General features: G+C 41.3%; 1 pseudogene; it reads right to left on the bottom strand.

Annotated features, from left to right (window-relative positions):
* Window positions 1–13,701: 13,701 nt before the first annotated feature.
* LOC141250982 (uncharacterized) lies at window positions 13,702–17,475 on the bottom strand (annotated as a pseudogene).
* Window positions 17,476–17,785: the final 310 nt, after the last annotated feature.

The raw sequence follows: 17,785 nt of genomic DNA, 5'->3' as shown, positions 1-17,785 counted from the left end.
TTCAAAAGAATAAGTCATGGCAGTTTTCTCGACCTCTACATCGTGGGAATATTTTTCTTAAGGCATTTTCGGGTTCTTAGTAATGGCCGAAAAATTAATTTCTGGATTAATTGTTGGATTCCTGATATCGACATATATCCTTACTACAATTCCGCAATTCATGATTGCACACTTAAAGTTTCGTGTCATCTTTCAATGGAATCCCTTTAAGCTCTCTACGTTTACCTATATCTTTAGTCGACTACATTCTACATATTCATATTTAACAGACTAGTGCAGAAAGTAAAGTCATTTGATAATTCTCCTCTTCAGGGCTTTCTTGCCTTATCTTTAGTCATACCTCATGTTATCCCTCATTCATCTCATACTGTATCTCGTGTGTGAGGTCTCAATGTTCCCCCAAAATACAAATTTTCTTATGAGATCTCTCACAAACTGTCTCCCCACTACTGAGTGTCTGAATCACCACTTCCCTCGAGTCTCAAGTTAATGTACTCCTTGTAATGCTCCACTAGAAATATCCTCTCATTTCTTATTCAGTTGTCCGGTCCTTGCAGATGACTAACAGACATCATGTTGATCGCCCTGAACTGACGTGCTTCCTCTGATACACACTATGTCATCATCGTAAATATAATTTTCGGGAACAACCCAAATTCTCTTTCTTGCTGACTCCATAATCACTCAGTATCATGCATGTACTACATCGTTAGAATTAATTCTAAATGCAAATATACACCCTCAAAAACTAGGTTGCACAAAAATCATTCTACTTGGGTTAAACCGTCGTCAGGGTGGATAAAAATCAATTTCGATGCTTACGTCGGTAATATTGGTGACTCTTATATTGGTTGCATAGTTCGTGACTCTAATAGCATAATACTTTTTATCAATCACAAATATATTTAAAATTACACCCCCTGCAAGTTGCAGCATTGGCGGCTCTGGATGTGGTTCATGCTGTTGTAGCCCTTACTTCCTCGCAAGTCATCATTGAAGGGGACACCTTGACTTTTGTTAGTTGAGCTTTGATAGTCAAATATGAAAACTCAATGTATTTCTCTTTGTTTTGATGATAACAAACTTATCTATCTAACCTCTTTGTGTTTCTAAGCTACCCATGTAATTATAAGGCTTGCTGGGTTGCGCTTTCATCACTAAGAGATCGACCAATGACCGAAAGGAGTCATCTAGGTCGTGCTTCGACTGTTCCAGTCGAGCTTAACACCAAGCGGAGAAATCTAGTTTCGCAGCGGTGTTTAAACAACTCCAATTAAGTCCAGAAGCAAGAGAAATCGAGCTTCTCAAGCCAAGAGGGTGCTTGAAATAAAGCAGAGTTGTATTGTTGATCAATGAGAGTCCACAGAAGCAAGGGTGCACACACTTGCAGAATAGAGCTTCCCAAATACTTGGTAAAGGTTGGTGAGCGGGAAATCGAAAGCTGAGTGCACGTGGGGTGCGAGAAGGGCTTGAAGATTTCTTAAAGCATCTCCAAGGATTGCCAGCATGGAAGGGAGACGGTTAGCTCGTGAATGGAACGGATTGCATACGTGGGGAAGATCAACAATAGGAGAACAAAAACAAATCAACTCCGTCTGTTTGATCATTTATAACAACTTGGTTGAGCACACGGATTGATGAGGTGGCAAGATAGCTTAGTTTCTGATTTGTTATCACAAGTTAAGTATGTTGAGTCTTAGCTTTGATGTATAAATAGGAACTGTAGCTTTCACTCTTTGGTGTGACGAGTGTTGACGAGTTTAGACAAACTTATTGTAATCAGAGTGAATTGCCTTGTTCTTAGAGCTAGAACGTAGTGTATTGTAAGAAGTGAGAGTACGAGAGTGAGCTTCTTAAGAGAGCAGAAGGTTGACATGTGCTCTTGTTGAAGCTAAGGTTGTAATCTCTTTCTTTCAATATAGTTGAGTGAGTTTTATCCCAAGCCAAGTAGTGGCTTAGGGTTATCACTGTTTTGGAACTCTTTCGTGCAAGTTGTAGTGCGCTTTAATAGCTTAAAGTGCGCTTTATTGTTGTCTGGCCCGTTTCCGTATAAGAGGACATTAGTAAATTCATTACTATGTGTTCTAATTGGGTCAAGCGTAATTATAAGTATGAAAGCGCATCTTGTACTTACAATTGTGCATCTATAGCTTCATGAACTATAGAGACATCGATCAATACCTGCTAAAACACGATCCTACAATTGGTATCAGAGCAATCTGGTTAGCCAATTTGCACTAATCCTTCTTTGCAGATCTTAAGGATTATTGAAGAGTTGAACAATGGAGAGCTTCAACCTTGGTATATCTCTTGCTAAGCCCCACACACTCGTTGAAGGGGAACTAGAATGGTGGCTTACCATGACCAGAAATTACATCCAGCAAACTGACTATCAATGCTAGAGAATCATCGAGAAAGGTGACGAGAAAATCATTGAGACAGACGACAAGAAGTGGGAAGCAAAGGAGTATCAGCTGATGGAGAAAAATGCAAAAGCTAGACAGCTCATACTTAATGCGCTTTCCAAAAAAGATATCGACAAGGTAATGTCCCTACCCTCTGCTAAAGAGATGTTGGCTGATATTATTAATATGCACTCAGTTAGCGAAGATATGAAGGATAACCGATTGTTTGAGCTTAATAGAGAATTCTGTGCTATTAAGATGGGGGACAATGAACTTGTCTCTGATTACCACTCTCACTGTCAGATCTTGTATGATAAGATGTTGTCAGCTGGAATGGAGAAGAAACCTTGGGAGTACTCAATGGCATTCATCTATGGGGTGAATTCCAATTATGCTACCCTCAAGCAAATTCTTCTTCAGTCCGAGGAGACACGAGAGCTGCCTATCTCTGTTCTTGCAGGGAAGTTTAAGGTACAGGAGATCAAGGACAATGAAGAGAAACATTCGGTTAAGGAAACCAAGGGCATGGCGCTTAAACTCTCTCGAGTTCTCCAGAGGATGAAATGATGATGAGGGAGACGATCTTGATGATGATCGTGACGTGGCCATGATGACAAAGCTTGTCAAGAAGTTCTTCAAAAGACAAGGCGGATTCAAGCAGGATCCAGCGGCTAAGCAGCGCAATGTCCGAGACTTCACGTGCTTCAACTGCCATGAGAAGGGACATCTAGCCAAGGCATGCCCCCATGCCAAGGTTACCCCAGGCTCAAGCTCCACCAAGCAGCCCCCAAAACAAGCGTTTGTCACGCTTTGGGGTGAATCAGATGATGACTCTGATGATGGAGCGCAAGCGGATGTATGCTTGATGGCCGGTGCTGGATCTGACTCAGACTTTGGATCTGAGATTGAGGTCTGAACTTTGATATATTACCTAAGCGTAATCTTGTATGTCTTTTGAAAGAGCTGATGGTTGAACATAAGTCACTAGCTAATCAAGCTAGTGAACGACTGGATGAGCTTAACTGTAAGAAGGAAGAGATAGTTGAGCTTTCCAAACGTTTTCATGACAAGCCCATTTTACTGACTAAATCATGTGACCTTTGTCATGGGAACGGGTTGGAAAGACACTCTGACTCAACTAAGAACGTGAAGCTTGATCATATCATATCCAAGCTTGACGGTCTTACGAAGCTAGTGGAAGAAAGGTCTGTTCCCCAAACAGTCTTTGTGAAAGCTAGACCTGGACTGGGTTATGACCCCCAGGAGTCTTCCTCCAACACCAGCTTTCCTCAATCGAGTGATTATTCTGAAAAATACAAATCACTTGAGCAGGACATGACTGCTTATAAGAGTGAGAACTCTCACTTGTAGAGCAGGATCAAGGTCCTTGAGGATCAACCATCTGAAACCAAAGAGTGGTTTCATGGGGAGAAAGTGCACCACATTTATGTGAAACAAGCGCATACCCCCACTCAGCCTACGATATTAGAGCAAAAGGAACCGTTTAGACCAGGGAAAGGAAAGTATGGTTACGTGAGAGGTAACCACTATTGTACCTTCTGTGGTAAAAATGGTCATGCTAGGCATTAGTGTGAGGACCTGCAAGTCCTCAATAACAAGCCCTATAACCCAATGGCTAAATCTAAGGGCAAGCGTAGACGTTATTGGCATTCACATGTCGAGGACGGTTGCGCTTTAGCACAAGGAGGTGCGCTTCTTAAAGCGAGACCTCATGTAGTGCTTGATCTGAAAGATCCTAGCTATTATGAGCCAGTTCAAAAGACTAGTTCATCAATAGCTATGGCTAATGTTCCCACGAAGCGAAAGCTTCATTGGGAGATCAAAGCTTGATCTTTTCTTTTGCAGGTTGGAATGAAGAGTAGGTGGTACATTGATAGAGGTTGTTTGTGTCACATGACGGGCGATCCACAGTTACTACTCTCATTTCAAGCTAAGGAGGGAGGTAGTGTCTTCTTCGGTGACAAGAATCAAGGAAAGATCACAGCTAGAGGCAGTGCACATCTCAACAAGTCTATCCAAATCAGAGATGTGAATCTAGTAGAGAATCTTCGGTTCAATCTACTAAGTGTAGCTCAGTTATGCAATCAATGAGGAAACAAGGTCTAGTTCAGCACAAGTGAATGTGCAGTGGTCAGCCCTGAGCAAGTGGTTCTCCTTAAGGGCAAGAGAGTTGACAATACATACCTATTTGACCACTCCTACACTCCTGAGCGCAATATGTGCCTCGCTACACTTGATGAGATTACCAGTCTTTGGCATAAGAGAATGGGACATGCTAGTCTTCATTTACTCCACAAGTTGCAGTCCAAGGACTTGGTTCGTGGTCTTCCTCGGATCAAAGCGGAATCAATGACATCTTGCTCAGATTGCTCCAAGGCCAAAGCGACTAGAAGCTTATTTCCTTCGATCAAGGTAGTGCAGACAAAGGCTCCTCTAGAGCTCCTCCACATGGACTTGTGTGGACCACTACGTACTCAAAGTAAGGGAGGTAATTGCTTCATATTTATCCTAGTTGATGACTATTCTCGCTACACCTGGACTCTCTTCTTAAAACACAAGAGTGAAACCTTTCGAAAAGTTTCGTACTCATGCGCTTTTATTGGAAAATTTTGGGGCTCCCTATTTGTGCAATTCATTCTGATAATGGAACTGAATTCAAGAATGGAGAGTTCATATCATTTTGTGATGAAAGGGGTATAGATCATGATTTCTCTACACCTAGAACCCCTTAGCAAAATGGTGTTGTAGAGCGCAAGAATAGGACCCTACAAGAGATGGCACGAACAATGCTACTCTCAAATGGTGTCGCTCCTTACTGTTGGGCACAGGTTGTGAGCACGGCATGCTATATCACTAACCGAGCCTTATTAAGGCCAATCCTAGAGAAAACCCCATATGAATTGCTCAAAGGACGTACACCCAATATCTCTCACTTACGAGTGTTTGGTTGCAAGTGCTACGTCAATAACAATGGGAAGGATCTCTCGAAAATTTGATGCCATGAACGACGAAGCTATCTTCCTAGGTTACGCTCCTACTAGCAAGGGGTATAGGGTGCTCAATCTGAGGACTCAGAGGGAAGAAGATAGCATACATGTGAAGTTTGATGAAGGCAAGCTCGATAGCGTAGCACAGATGAATGATGATCCATTTACTAGACCTGATCCACCTCACGCTTCTCCTCACATTCCTCAATCTCATTCTTCGATGTCTTCCCCAGACGTGGATAGTGACGATGACAACTGCGGAGGTTGCGCTTCTCAGCCTTTGGCTTCAGAAGTTAGCAATCCAAGTGATGAAGCTACTTCAGAGGACGACAATCAGGATACAGATCAAGGAAGTGGACCATCAAATGACGATCAAGCTACACCTTCAACATCATGCTTAGGTCAGGTAACACCCTCAGTTACTCCAGCTGGACTTTCTAGCTCTCAAGCGGGATCTAGTAGTGGTCAAGCGCGACCTAGCAGTCCCCAAGCGGGACCAAGTGACCTTTCTGGTGGAATTAGAGATATGTCCAGGATTACCACGATGAAACTACCAGATAATACTGAGGTCACAGTGCGGAATCATCAGCAAATGAATGCCCATCCAGTTTCGGCAATCATCTCTCAGTATGAGAAAGGTACCCAAACTCGTTCTAATGTTCTTAACTTGCTAGCTTGTAGTGCTTTTGTCTCTTTACAGGAACCAAAGAATATACAAGTAGCGCTTCAGGATCCAGACTGGATTGTTGCCATTCAAGAGGAACTAGAAGAGTTTAAGCGCAACCAAGTATGGCGTCTAGTACCCCGGCCAGGTGATAGAACCATCATTGGTACACGTTGGGTCTTTAGGAACAAATTGGATGATAGTGGAGCAGTGGTACGTAACAAAGCTCGACTTGTTGCTCAAGGGTATAATCAACAAGAAGGGATAGATTATGATGAAACGTATGCACCAGTTGCTCGGCTAGAAGCCATTCGTTTGTTGATTGCTTATGATGCACATAAGGGATTCGAGCTGTATCAGATGGACGTTAAGACTGCCTTCCTCAATGGTAATTTGAATGAGGAAGTGAATGTCAAGTAGCCACCGGGTTTTGAAGATCCAGCTTATCCAGATCATGTATACTTCTTAGACAAAGCGCTTTATGGGCTAAAGCAAGCACCTCGTGCTTGGTATGATTGTCTTTCGAAGTATCTACTTTCTAACGGATATAAGAGAGGTCTAGTGGACAAGACTCTCTTCATCAGGGAAGTTAAGGGCGATATCCTTATTGTCCAGGTCTATGTTGATGATATTATATTTGGCTCAACTAACTTGTAGCTTGTAGAGGATTTCAAGAACACCATGAGCCTCAAATTTAGCATGAGCATGATTGGTGAGCTCAAGTACTTCCTCGGGCTTCAAGTGAATCAACTGGACGAAGGTATAGAGATTCATCAACAGAAATACATCAAGGAGCTACTCAAGAAGTATCATATGGAGGATATCAAACCATGTCCTACACCACTCTCAACCACAAAGAAGCTTGATAAAGATCTTATGGCTGAGAAGGTAGACCAAACGATGTATAGAGGTATGGTTGGCTCTCTCATGTATTTGACCGCTTCTAGACCTGATATAGTATTTGTTGTTAGTGTATGTGCTCGATCACAATCAGACCCTCGTGCTTCACATCTAACCCATGTCAAGCGCATCTTTAGATACCTTAAGGGGTTTGATGATCTTTGCCTTTGGTATTCCAAAGGGGGCGGTCTATCTCTTGTTGGCTACACCGATGCAGATTATGCAGATTATCTAGCAGACCGCAAGAGCACTAGTGGAATGGATCAGTTTCTTGGACTGTGTCTTGTCTCTTGGGGATCCAAGAAGCAGAATTGCATTGCGCTTTCAACAATAGAGGCAGAATATATAGCAGCGGCTTCATGCAGCACTCAAGTTCTATGGATAAAGCAACAGCTCGTTGATTATGGTATTCAGCTTGGTGCAATTACTATCTTCTGTGATAATACCAGCGCAATCTGTGTGTCCAAGAACCCAGTACACCATACAAGGACTAAACATATCGATGTATGACACCACTTTCTACGTGATCGTGTGGAGAGGAAGAATATCGAGCTTAGTCATGTATCTTCAGAAGGGCAAATAGCGGATATCTTTACAAAAGCGCTTATTCGACAAACTTTCTTAAACCTTCGGGTTCAACTTGGTCTTATGCGGCTCCATTAGCTTTGAGGCAATGGATTTTTAAGTATTCTCCTTATTGACTAGAACTAGCGACCTTAATAGCAATTTACGAACTTTAGTGGCTTGCGCTTAAAAGCTTAATTCGTTCATACTTTATAGTTGTTCATCAAACTGAATTAGCTCTAAAGTTGTCTTTCTAGTTAAGCTTGATTTGATATGATCTTAGTCCATTGCATGCTATTCTTTGCCAAAACTTTGTCAATGGTGATCGTCTTTTACCCATATTACATGCCTAAGAAATGATCCATTGCAATATGTGTCCCTAGCCTGACTAAATGTTACGCTTCTCTCGTCCCTAATTAACCTCCACATTATAGAAATATTCATTTGGTGACAAAAAGCACAATTCCCTCATTATATGCACATACGTTTATATCTTACTTGAGTGATTGAATGCTCTAATGTCCTAATTGAAATGTGCATTTCCCGTTCATTATATTATTTGCATAGTGGTTGGTAAGTTTGACATTGGACATCACACACACGTATCAAGCGGTATACAGTCAGCATTGAGCTTCATCAGATTTTGTTGGGTATTTGTGACTTTGGTTGAGCTTTTATTGGTGGAAAGGATCTTCATTGCGCTTTCAGTGTAACGGCTAGTTTGTATGTGGTTTTTGAGATTGCTTGGCACAAGAGGTAAAGTGCTTTCTACTTTTACCGAGGTAACGACTCTTTTTTTACAGTGACCTGTGTTTATAGCCGTTGGGCTGAGATGCTTGTCAAGTCCTAGTTTTCTATTGGACTGCTTAGCCACCTCTTGAGCTGCCTTCTGAAAGCATTCGGACCGTTGATCTTATCGGTTGAGATTTGTTGCAAGCGCCTATATATACGAGGTAATAGTACTTCCCAGACTTACCCTACCATTTCCTCACTTGCCAAATATCTCTCTCAAACTCCGATCATATCGCTCTTCCCTCTTCCTCTATCTCAACGACTACCATGGACAAACAGAACCTCAACCTTGCTGCACTTGATCCAGAGATCAGAGAAAAGGTACAACTTCTTCTTCGAGCTCCAAAGAAAAGGTACAACCTCTTCATCTGTTGTTCCCTCTACCTCCACCAATCCCACAGCTCCTCAAATCACTGCCTCCTCTCAAACTCCATTAGCTTCTACCCTAGCCTCCAAAGAAATGATTCCCATTCCCGAAGATCCTTCCCCACCCAAGCTTCCTGCCATCGACCTGGAGCTTGTGTCCCAGGATCTCGCTATGTCTGGTTATGATCAAGGCACTGTGGCCAAGGTGATAGCTGATCTTGCTCAAGAGAAGGAAGAGGAGACTCCCTCAGATCTCCCCAAGGAGAAAGCGGATCTGGAGAAGTTGATGTTCACTCCTGATAAGGGTAAGGGTGCGCTCGGCATGGCTACAGTCACCCACTCCAGGTTAGCTTCACCTAAGTTCATGTCTCCTCAGCAGATTATCTCCTCTCTCTCCTCTGAATCCAATGATGATGAGTTTGTGATCTCACATGTTGGATCTGTCTCTCCACTGCATCCCTCAACTCAAAGAGTGGACCGTCAAAGTGACATGGTTCGTTGACATGGGCGAAAGAGAAAGGCCCTGGATGTTGAGCAGGTCGAGTCTTCTGATGGCTCTGAGCACGAATCACCTCCCCCAGAGGCGCTCCCGGAGAAAGGAACCTCTAAAAGGTCAAAGCGCACCAAGTCTACTGGTGCAAATGAGTTCCCTCCAATTCATCAAGGCATTGCAAAGCGGACCTTCCTCAACCCTGAGATTGTCACTCAGGATCTATTGGTCGAGCTTAAAGATTCAGTTCATGTGAAGAAGTTCTCTGGATGGTTGAGCATGCAAGGATGGGACAATCTCGAGACCGAACCTTCCCACTGCAACGATGCCATGGTCTATCAGTTCTATGCTACCATGGAGTCTCACACTGCTAATCATGAATATACCCAGGTATGGTTTCATTGGCGTGGTAATTCAAGGGAGACCTTCCTAGTGAAGGATTTGTCCAAAGCCATTGGGCTTACAGGTCAATCGGGTGGATTTGGACGGTTGTACAAGAAAAACTGGCCAGCGGGTTCCAAGCAGCTCAAGGAGATCGTTTTCGGTTCTCCCATGTCCAAGCACAGTCTTACAGTGGACTTGCTCAAGCCTAGTCGTCGATTGTTGCATCATTTCATCATCACCAACATCACTCCTAGGGATTATGACAGAGAGAAGGTCACCATTGCCGACTGTTGTATTATGGGAACTGTCCTCTCGAATCAAGTGGTCAATATAGCTCAGATTATGATGAGCCACTTGGTCCTCTGTCGCGCTGCAACCTCAGGTCCTCTCCCCTTCCCTCACATCTTTTACAGAATGTTGAAGGCCGATTAGTTGTATGATAATGCGCTCCAAGAGTATGCTTTCTCCACTTTCCTCACTAGCGATGCTATGTTTTCTATTTTGCTCTACAAGCAAGCAGGAGCGCAACCGTCTAGTTCCAGATCTGACCATAGCCCCCCTCCTCCAGCCGCTTTTAGCCCTGCAGATGCTTCAGGCATTATTGCTGCCATGGAACAGCACCATGAAGGGGTTGACCGTCGTATGATGGAGATGTTTGAGTTCTTTGAGAAATTTGCTAAGGTGGTTCAGACCGGGATGTATCGCATTATTCAGCTCATGATTGAAGCGGATGACCGTCGTGGAAATTAGTGCCTGTGTGTGGTGGTAGTGCTTGTGTAGTGCTTTTGTCAATCTTTCTTATTTACTCCTATGCTTTGCTTTATTTTGAACTAGCTCCCTAGGGTTTCTAACCTGCTTTTGGTTGTATGATAATTTGCTTTAATGAAGTATGCAATCTGTCTTTCATATCTCTGATAGCTTCCTTATTTGATACTTTAGTTACTTAAGTTGCTTTTGTTCACTATAATATGTCTTGAACTGAACTCTAAGCTAGAAAAGCGCAACCTACTATCGATCTTACAGTATGATTAAGCTTTTGATTTTTTCGATGATGTCAAAAGGGGGAAGAATACAGGTACACCCTTCATTGATTAAGGGGGAAGTATAAGACCTTCTTGGTCTTAGGGGGAATAAGAAACTGTTGTTTAAGTACTTGGTAAGGGTACTTCGAACTATTTCCGAATTTGAATATATGATTAAATTCGTAAGTCTTTCGTCTTCATTTGATCATTATGGAAAGTACATGAGCTTACCTGTAAAAAGTTTTGTCATCATCGAAAAGGGGGGAATTGTTAGTTGAGCTTTGATAGTCAAATATGAAAGCTCAATGTATTTCTCTTTGTTTTGATGATAACAAACTTATCTATCTAATCTCTTTGTGTTTCTAAGCTACCCGGGTAATTATAAGGCTTGCTGGGTTGCGCTTTCATCACTAAGAGATCGACCAATGACCAAAAGAAGTCATCTAGGTCGCGCTTCGACTGTTCCAGTCGAGCTTAACACCAAGCGGAGAAATCTAGTTTCGCCGGTGTTTAAACAACTCCGATTAAGTCCAGAAGCAAGAGGAATCAAGCTTCTCAAGCCAAGAGGGTGCTTGAAATAAAGCAGAGTTGTATTGTTGATCAATGAGAGTCCACAGAAGCAAGGGTGCACACACTTGCAGAATAGAGCTTCCCAAATACTTGGTAAAGGTTGGTGAGCGGGAAATCGAAAGCTGAGTGCACGTGGGGTGCGAGAAGGGCTTGAAGATTTCTTGAAGCAACTCCAAGGATTGCCAGCATGGAAGGGAGACGGTTAGCTCGTGAATGGCACGGATTGCATACGTGGTGAAGATCAACAATAGGAGAACAAAACCAAATCAACTCCGTCTGTTTGATCATTTCTAACAACTTGGTTGAGCACACGGATTGATGAGTTGGCAAGCTAGCTTAGTTTCTGATTTGTTACCACAAGTTAAGTGTGTTGAATCTTAGCTTTGATGTATAAATAGGAACTGTAGCTTTCACTCTTAGGTGTGACGAGTGTTGACGAGTTTAGACAAACTTATTGTAATCAGAGTGAATTGCCTTGTTCTTAGAGCTAGAACGTAGTGTATTGTAAGAAGTGAGAGTACGAGTGAGCTTCTTAAGAGTGCAGAAGGTTGACATGTGCTCTTGTTGAAGCTAAGGTTGTAATCTCTTTCTTTCAATATAGTGGAGTGAGTTTTATCCCGAGCCAAGTAGTGCATAGGGTTCTCACTGTTTTGGAACTCTTCCGTGCAAGTTGTAGTGCGCTTTAATAGCTTAAAGTGTGCTTTATTGTTGTCTGACCCGTTTCTGTATAAGAGGACATTAGTAAATTCATTACTAAGTGTTCTAATTGGGTCAAGCGCAATTCTAAGTACGAAAGCGCATCTTGTACTTATAATTGTGCATCTATAGCTTCATGAACTATAGAGACATCGATCAATAACTGCTAAAACACGATCCTACAACTTTGGTAAATGCAATCAAACAAATTTGACACATTACATGGGTAGTCTCATCAATTATCTCTGACATTTTGCATCTCCTGCGGAATTTTGCTGTTGTATGGATTCTCCACTACTTTCGGGAATACAATCAGGCGGGTGACTTTCTTTTCTCGACAAACATGAAACATCTTAACCTTGAAAATGTTAGTACTTTGTAGTCCGCTCCATTCAACTCCTTTTCCCGGTGATGAGATCATGACTCTGCAAGAGATGTGGTTTACTACTCAGCATCTTTCCTTTATTTTGTTTCTAGATTCTTCCACGTCATTCGCTATGATAATGCGGGGTCGCTTGTGTTGATATGAAAATAGAAACACTACACTTTCACGTGTAATACATCACCACACCTCCACATAACAAAAGAGAAAAATATAGGTAGATTTGTCTTGAAATACAATAGTGTTACTGCCCACAGGCATGGTAGCCGAGTGACAAATGTGGGGTCGGATGCGGAGAGTGTGGTTGTCGGCCTAATTCCTCCTGTGTTCGAATCCCCGCGCCGCCCCAGATGACACTGTTTCCAGATTTATCTCCTCCACTGAAGGGATGGGCTACTAACGTGGAGGCCGGCTTACGTGTCGGTTTGTATGTACAATAGTGCCATTCCGGTTTCATTAGCCCTGCCCACAAGAGGGAATTAAGTCTGGGGTTTTGATAGAGAGAAGAAGAAAAAGACAGCAGAAGAATTGCAACAATGGAGGCTGGAGACGAAGGAATCGAGCGAGTCGTCGACTGGAAAGACTTGCAGCAGCAGAGCAAAGCATTCGATAGATTAACTGATCGCGTCGAAGACCGCCAATTGGATTCCACGAGAGTTCAAGAGGTTTAACTCTATTTTCATATCCTTCCCTTATCTCCAATCATGTAACCTGTCGAGTTTCTTATTAGTTCTTTTTCTCAATTGATTTTGATCTTTTTGGTGTTGGAAATTTAACAGCATTTCTCCGGTTTGTGGTTAAGTGATGGTTACTTCAACGAACTGAAAACTGATTTTGATTTGATTTCAATGTTCTTTCTGTTTTCAAGGCTATGGCTTCTATTGATGCTTCATCGCAAGCGGATGCCAATGCTATGAGGATGAAGTAAGGGATTGATTATATGAAAGCATCGGTTGTTTACTTTTGAATTGGATTCCAGTTAGACAGGAAGGTTGCAGAGAGAGCTTTGAGGGAGGACAAAGGCGATGCTGTTGCTGCTATACAACATTTATGTATCTTGTCATCTATGTAGCTTCTATACAACATTTTGTATGCACTTAGTTTGCAGTGTATTACAAAATTCAGCTCAAGTATTTTGCTGCTGAATTACAAATTGCACAACAAACTGCAAATTTAGAGGGAAGAAAATAGTGAACTTCAGCAAGTAATCAGGCGGTGTTTGCATTTAAACTTCTTTAAGACTCACTTTGTTTGTACATGTGAAGACTAATATCACGTATTGTACATGATTTTGCAGTGAATACATAAGCCGTTCTTATCTATGTTTCACATTTACACGCCCATCCAAGCTACATGATTGTCCTGCACATCTTTCATTCAATTGGGCAGCAGCTACATGATTTTGTTCTTCCCATTATCCATAGCAGTCAAACTCTTGTTCTGTTGCCTGTGTGATATTCATGGATATGGTTCTTTCAGTGCAACATCTACCGTGCTAGATCTGGCTGCTTGATGTCGAACAGCATACTCTTTTGCCAAATGCTTGAGTTTTTTTAGCAGCTCCTCAAATGAAGGCCGAGTCCGTGGCACACTAACATTGTATTTACAACAGATATTCAAGTTATTCAAGCAGCTATTCAAGAAAAAGAAGCTCCATTAAGGATTACCTTATGAACTGTGATATCAGTCATGATGATGCTAATGCTAATGCTAGAGAGCAGAGATAATAAGTACCTTTGCCAACAGCTCTCTATAATAGCCGCCCACCTTGGATCTACATCACTTGGAATATCAAGTCTTTGATTTCTGAACCCGACAGCTCCTATTACCTGAACATGTTATCATGTCACAACAGGTTCATTTCACAAACATGACCAAATCAAGAACTGCATCGATAGAATCTGGTTTATACACAACTAAACTAAATCTAGCTTCCAAAACAATCACCTGCACTGCGCTGAAATCTTCCCAAGGAATCTTCTCTGTTGCTAGTTCCCACAATATAACTCCGAAACCGTATATGTCACACCTAAACAATTCCAATATATCTGTCATAAAAATCTCTTCGCAGATGTGCATAAAAGATCAAAGTTGAAATTATATTTACAAGACATACTTCTCATCTGAAGGTTCGTAGCGAAGAACCTCTGGTGCCATCCATTGAGGCTATAATGAACATTAATGGTTGAATAAACTCTGCAGGTTAAATCTAGAGAATGTTCAGAAAGATGAACAAACATCAGATAATGTACCGTTCCTTTCCCTGTCTTTGTGTTAAGATAAGTCTCGTACTTGATACGAGAAAGGCCAAAGTCAGCAATCTGTTAACATTAAAACAGAACATGACACGATTTAGTTGGAAAACAAATCCCAGCGTGTATAGCTATATGAACATGGGATCAAACCTTAACAGTCCAATTCTTATCAACGAGAAGGTTTGAAGACTTCAAATCACGGTGCACGATTGGTGGATTGCAGCGGTGAAGATAATTCATTCCTCTAGCCTGCAGATGTCATGGTAAACACGCGATGAGAGGTCATGTAAAATTTGATCCTAATCAGAACAAGGAAATCAAATCAATAAACTAACTATGTCTAAAGCCATGTTAACTCGACGCCTCCAATCTAGCTTGTTAATATTATTTCCCTGCAATATATGGAATAGGCTTCCCCTGCATCAAAATGAAATTAAACAAGTAAAGACCCTCTCTCTATACATAACGCATTTTTATCACACTAAGACAAAAGATCAAACATAATAGATCTGGCAGCTTCTGTTTTCTGAAAGAGATTTCGCAACTTAGCAAAGCATATATTATCACCTTCTACTAAGAATAAAGCAAATGAACTATAACATAAAACTAGATTGTTAAAATTAAACCGTGGGAGATATTCAGTGATGATGCTCAGACGCGGAGGTGATAATACTGCACCCATAAACAGCAAAATATTTGGATGCCGGAGCCCCTTCATGATGGATACCTTAATAAAGAAAATAGAAAAATATTAACAGGAAATTATCCAAACCAAGTTTTTGCATCAACGATGGACTATACAAGAAAAAATAAAAGTCAGTCAGTCATGAAGGAAACTCTTCAAATTCACAAAAATTTGAACACAATAACAGAAAGTTGATACTACCTCTTGTCTGAATGAAAGAATAGCATCATCGGTATAATCTACTTCAGGGAAAACTTTAATTGCAACATCCTGCAAAACATCAACCCCACCCACAAAAGCGGATTTTAAAACAGAACGAAAAGTACTCTAACTTATATATTGACTGTAATTTATAGCTCATATCCCAAGTAACATACCGATCCACACCATAAACCATGATAAACTGTTCCACAGGAGCCTGCGAAAAACAATAAAAATAAATTGCAAGCATATGAAAACTAGTACTTCCTCTGATCCAATTTAACACTCGTTTTAGAAAAAGGCACACATATTAAGGAAAGTTTACTAGTGATTTAAAGTTAGTAAAATACACAAAATCACAATGGTAAACACATATAGCAAAGTTTAGATGTTCAATGGAGATTATGAGCTTAACAGAAGATTATGAGCTTTTATGTCAAGGGTAAACCATCTCTTATTTGGATGCTGAAGAGTCTTACATCAAACATTATAATATCGCTGATAAATTCAAAATTGATCTCTACAATCATGTGAATCTTACCTTGTCCAATCTGTTGTTTATAAGTTAGGTCTTCCGAGAATATTTCGTAGTCCAAGCAATCTATTCCCATGTCCAGTTTCATTGCAGAAGTGCAAGAAGTGTTAGTGCTTATGCTACTAACATTGTTTTTGCTGCTTACAGTAAACAAAGATGATGATGATGATGTTCCTGGCTCTTCTGTTACAACAAGATGACCACATTCATTGGCCTTATATTCCGACTTTGTAGCAGAGCCCACTAGATCGCTACTCTGGTGAGACTCTGTCTCTGAAAGTTCTTGCTGATTCCCTTTCCAAGGCCATTTTATGGATTTCTTTCTGATCCATGCCTCTGCTTTTGAGGTAATCTTGTTAAGAGAAGCATTTCCTTCGCTCTCTTCCCCCATGTCTTTGATCAATTTGGATGCTAACTCACCGGTCTTTGAGAATGTTCCAAAGAAAGTTGCGGCGTTTTCCTTTAGACTACCTACATTGGACCTTAAGTCGCCGTTATTACCAAACAAAGAAGCCTTGAAGGACCCATAATCATTATTATTAACCTCAAACTCCACATTGTTCTTTCCATGTCTCATTTTGGACTTCACTTTGTTGCCAACTTGAGTGGCCTATTATTTCAGATGCCAAGGAAACGAGTAAATAATTGAGGTCTACATATAACCAATGCAAGCAAAATCTGGAGGACTAACCAAATCTGTTATTTTTGAGGTGACTGCATCTCGTAAAGGCTGGTCAGGATCAAGACCAAGTTTGGGTAGAAACACTAGTTCTCACTCGGCTAAAATGGGCATTTGATCCAGAATTCCAATCATGAGGTAGAGTATATCTGATGTCTTCAAATGATTTTGAATCAGCAGCCACGCATGTTACGCCAATGATGGTACCGTCTTCATCATATAACGGAGTGTCGGTTAAGAGAATAGTAAATTTCCTTCCTTTTTTGCTATTAACAGGGAAGAAGCCAGTCCAGCACTCGCCATCTTGACGCGATTTACAATGTTAACTCCCAGATCAAAGTATTCAAAATCAACTAGCAGTTCCAAGACATTTTTCCCCAGAGCTTCCGCAGCACTATAGCCATACAGAATTTCAGCAGTTCGATTCCTGCAACATTAACAATTAAAAAAGTAGTAGTACAGGGTCCAAGTTCAGAAGGAGGCCAGCTCAAGCGTCAACAATCATACGCAACATCAACAATAATTGAAGAGTTTTACTGAGCACGAGATGGAATAGAAAATTAAACCGTATCTACCAGTAAATTAAGCGATTATCAGTATTCAGTATATGAACGGCTTGCCCCATGGATTGCAAGGCGTTCAAATAAAAAACAGAGTTGAGCTGATCCTCACATCCTCCGATCTCCAACTTAAGTGGCGAAGTCCCCTTGAGAGAAACAGAGTAACACCGATATCTCCTCTTTGCGTTGGGTAAAACGTTGTTTTTCTCTGATGCTAGGGCTTCGGAGAGTAGGAGCTTCGAGATTTCTTCTTTGAGGCAAACATGCGCAGATTCCAACTCCTCGATCTTCTGTAGAAAATCCTTCGCCGCTTGCATTTCCATAGCCAAGAATTAGAGCCAGGGTAGATGGACGAAGAAGCATGATGGACTAGTCGATTAAGAAATTAATTGTAAGAGCGGGGAAGGCAGAAAAAAAATTAAAATCTACCCCTGCTTTTGCTCTCCTGAATTTTATGGTCGGAGTACAATTTCCAGTTTCCCTACTCAATGAGTGGATTACTGATTTCGTCGTTTTGTAGCAACTGCTGATGTATCAATTAGAGCATCTAAGAATGGTATCTTAGATTCTAATTATAAAATAGAAACAAAAATTAAAGGATTTAGGAGATGTGTCATAAAAAATAAT

This window comes from Phyllobates terribilis, unplaced genomic scaffold (genome assembly GCF_046119375.1).
Source record: "Phyllobates terribilis strain yellow unplaced genomic scaffold, ASM4611937v1 Scaffold_6407__1_contigs__length_44732, whole genome shotgun sequence".
In the NCBI taxonomy this organism is placed as follows: Eukaryota; Metazoa; Chordata; class Amphibia; order Anura; family Dendrobatidae; genus Phyllobates; species Phyllobates terribilis.
This window is presented reverse-complemented; position numbering and strand designations above follow the sequence as displayed.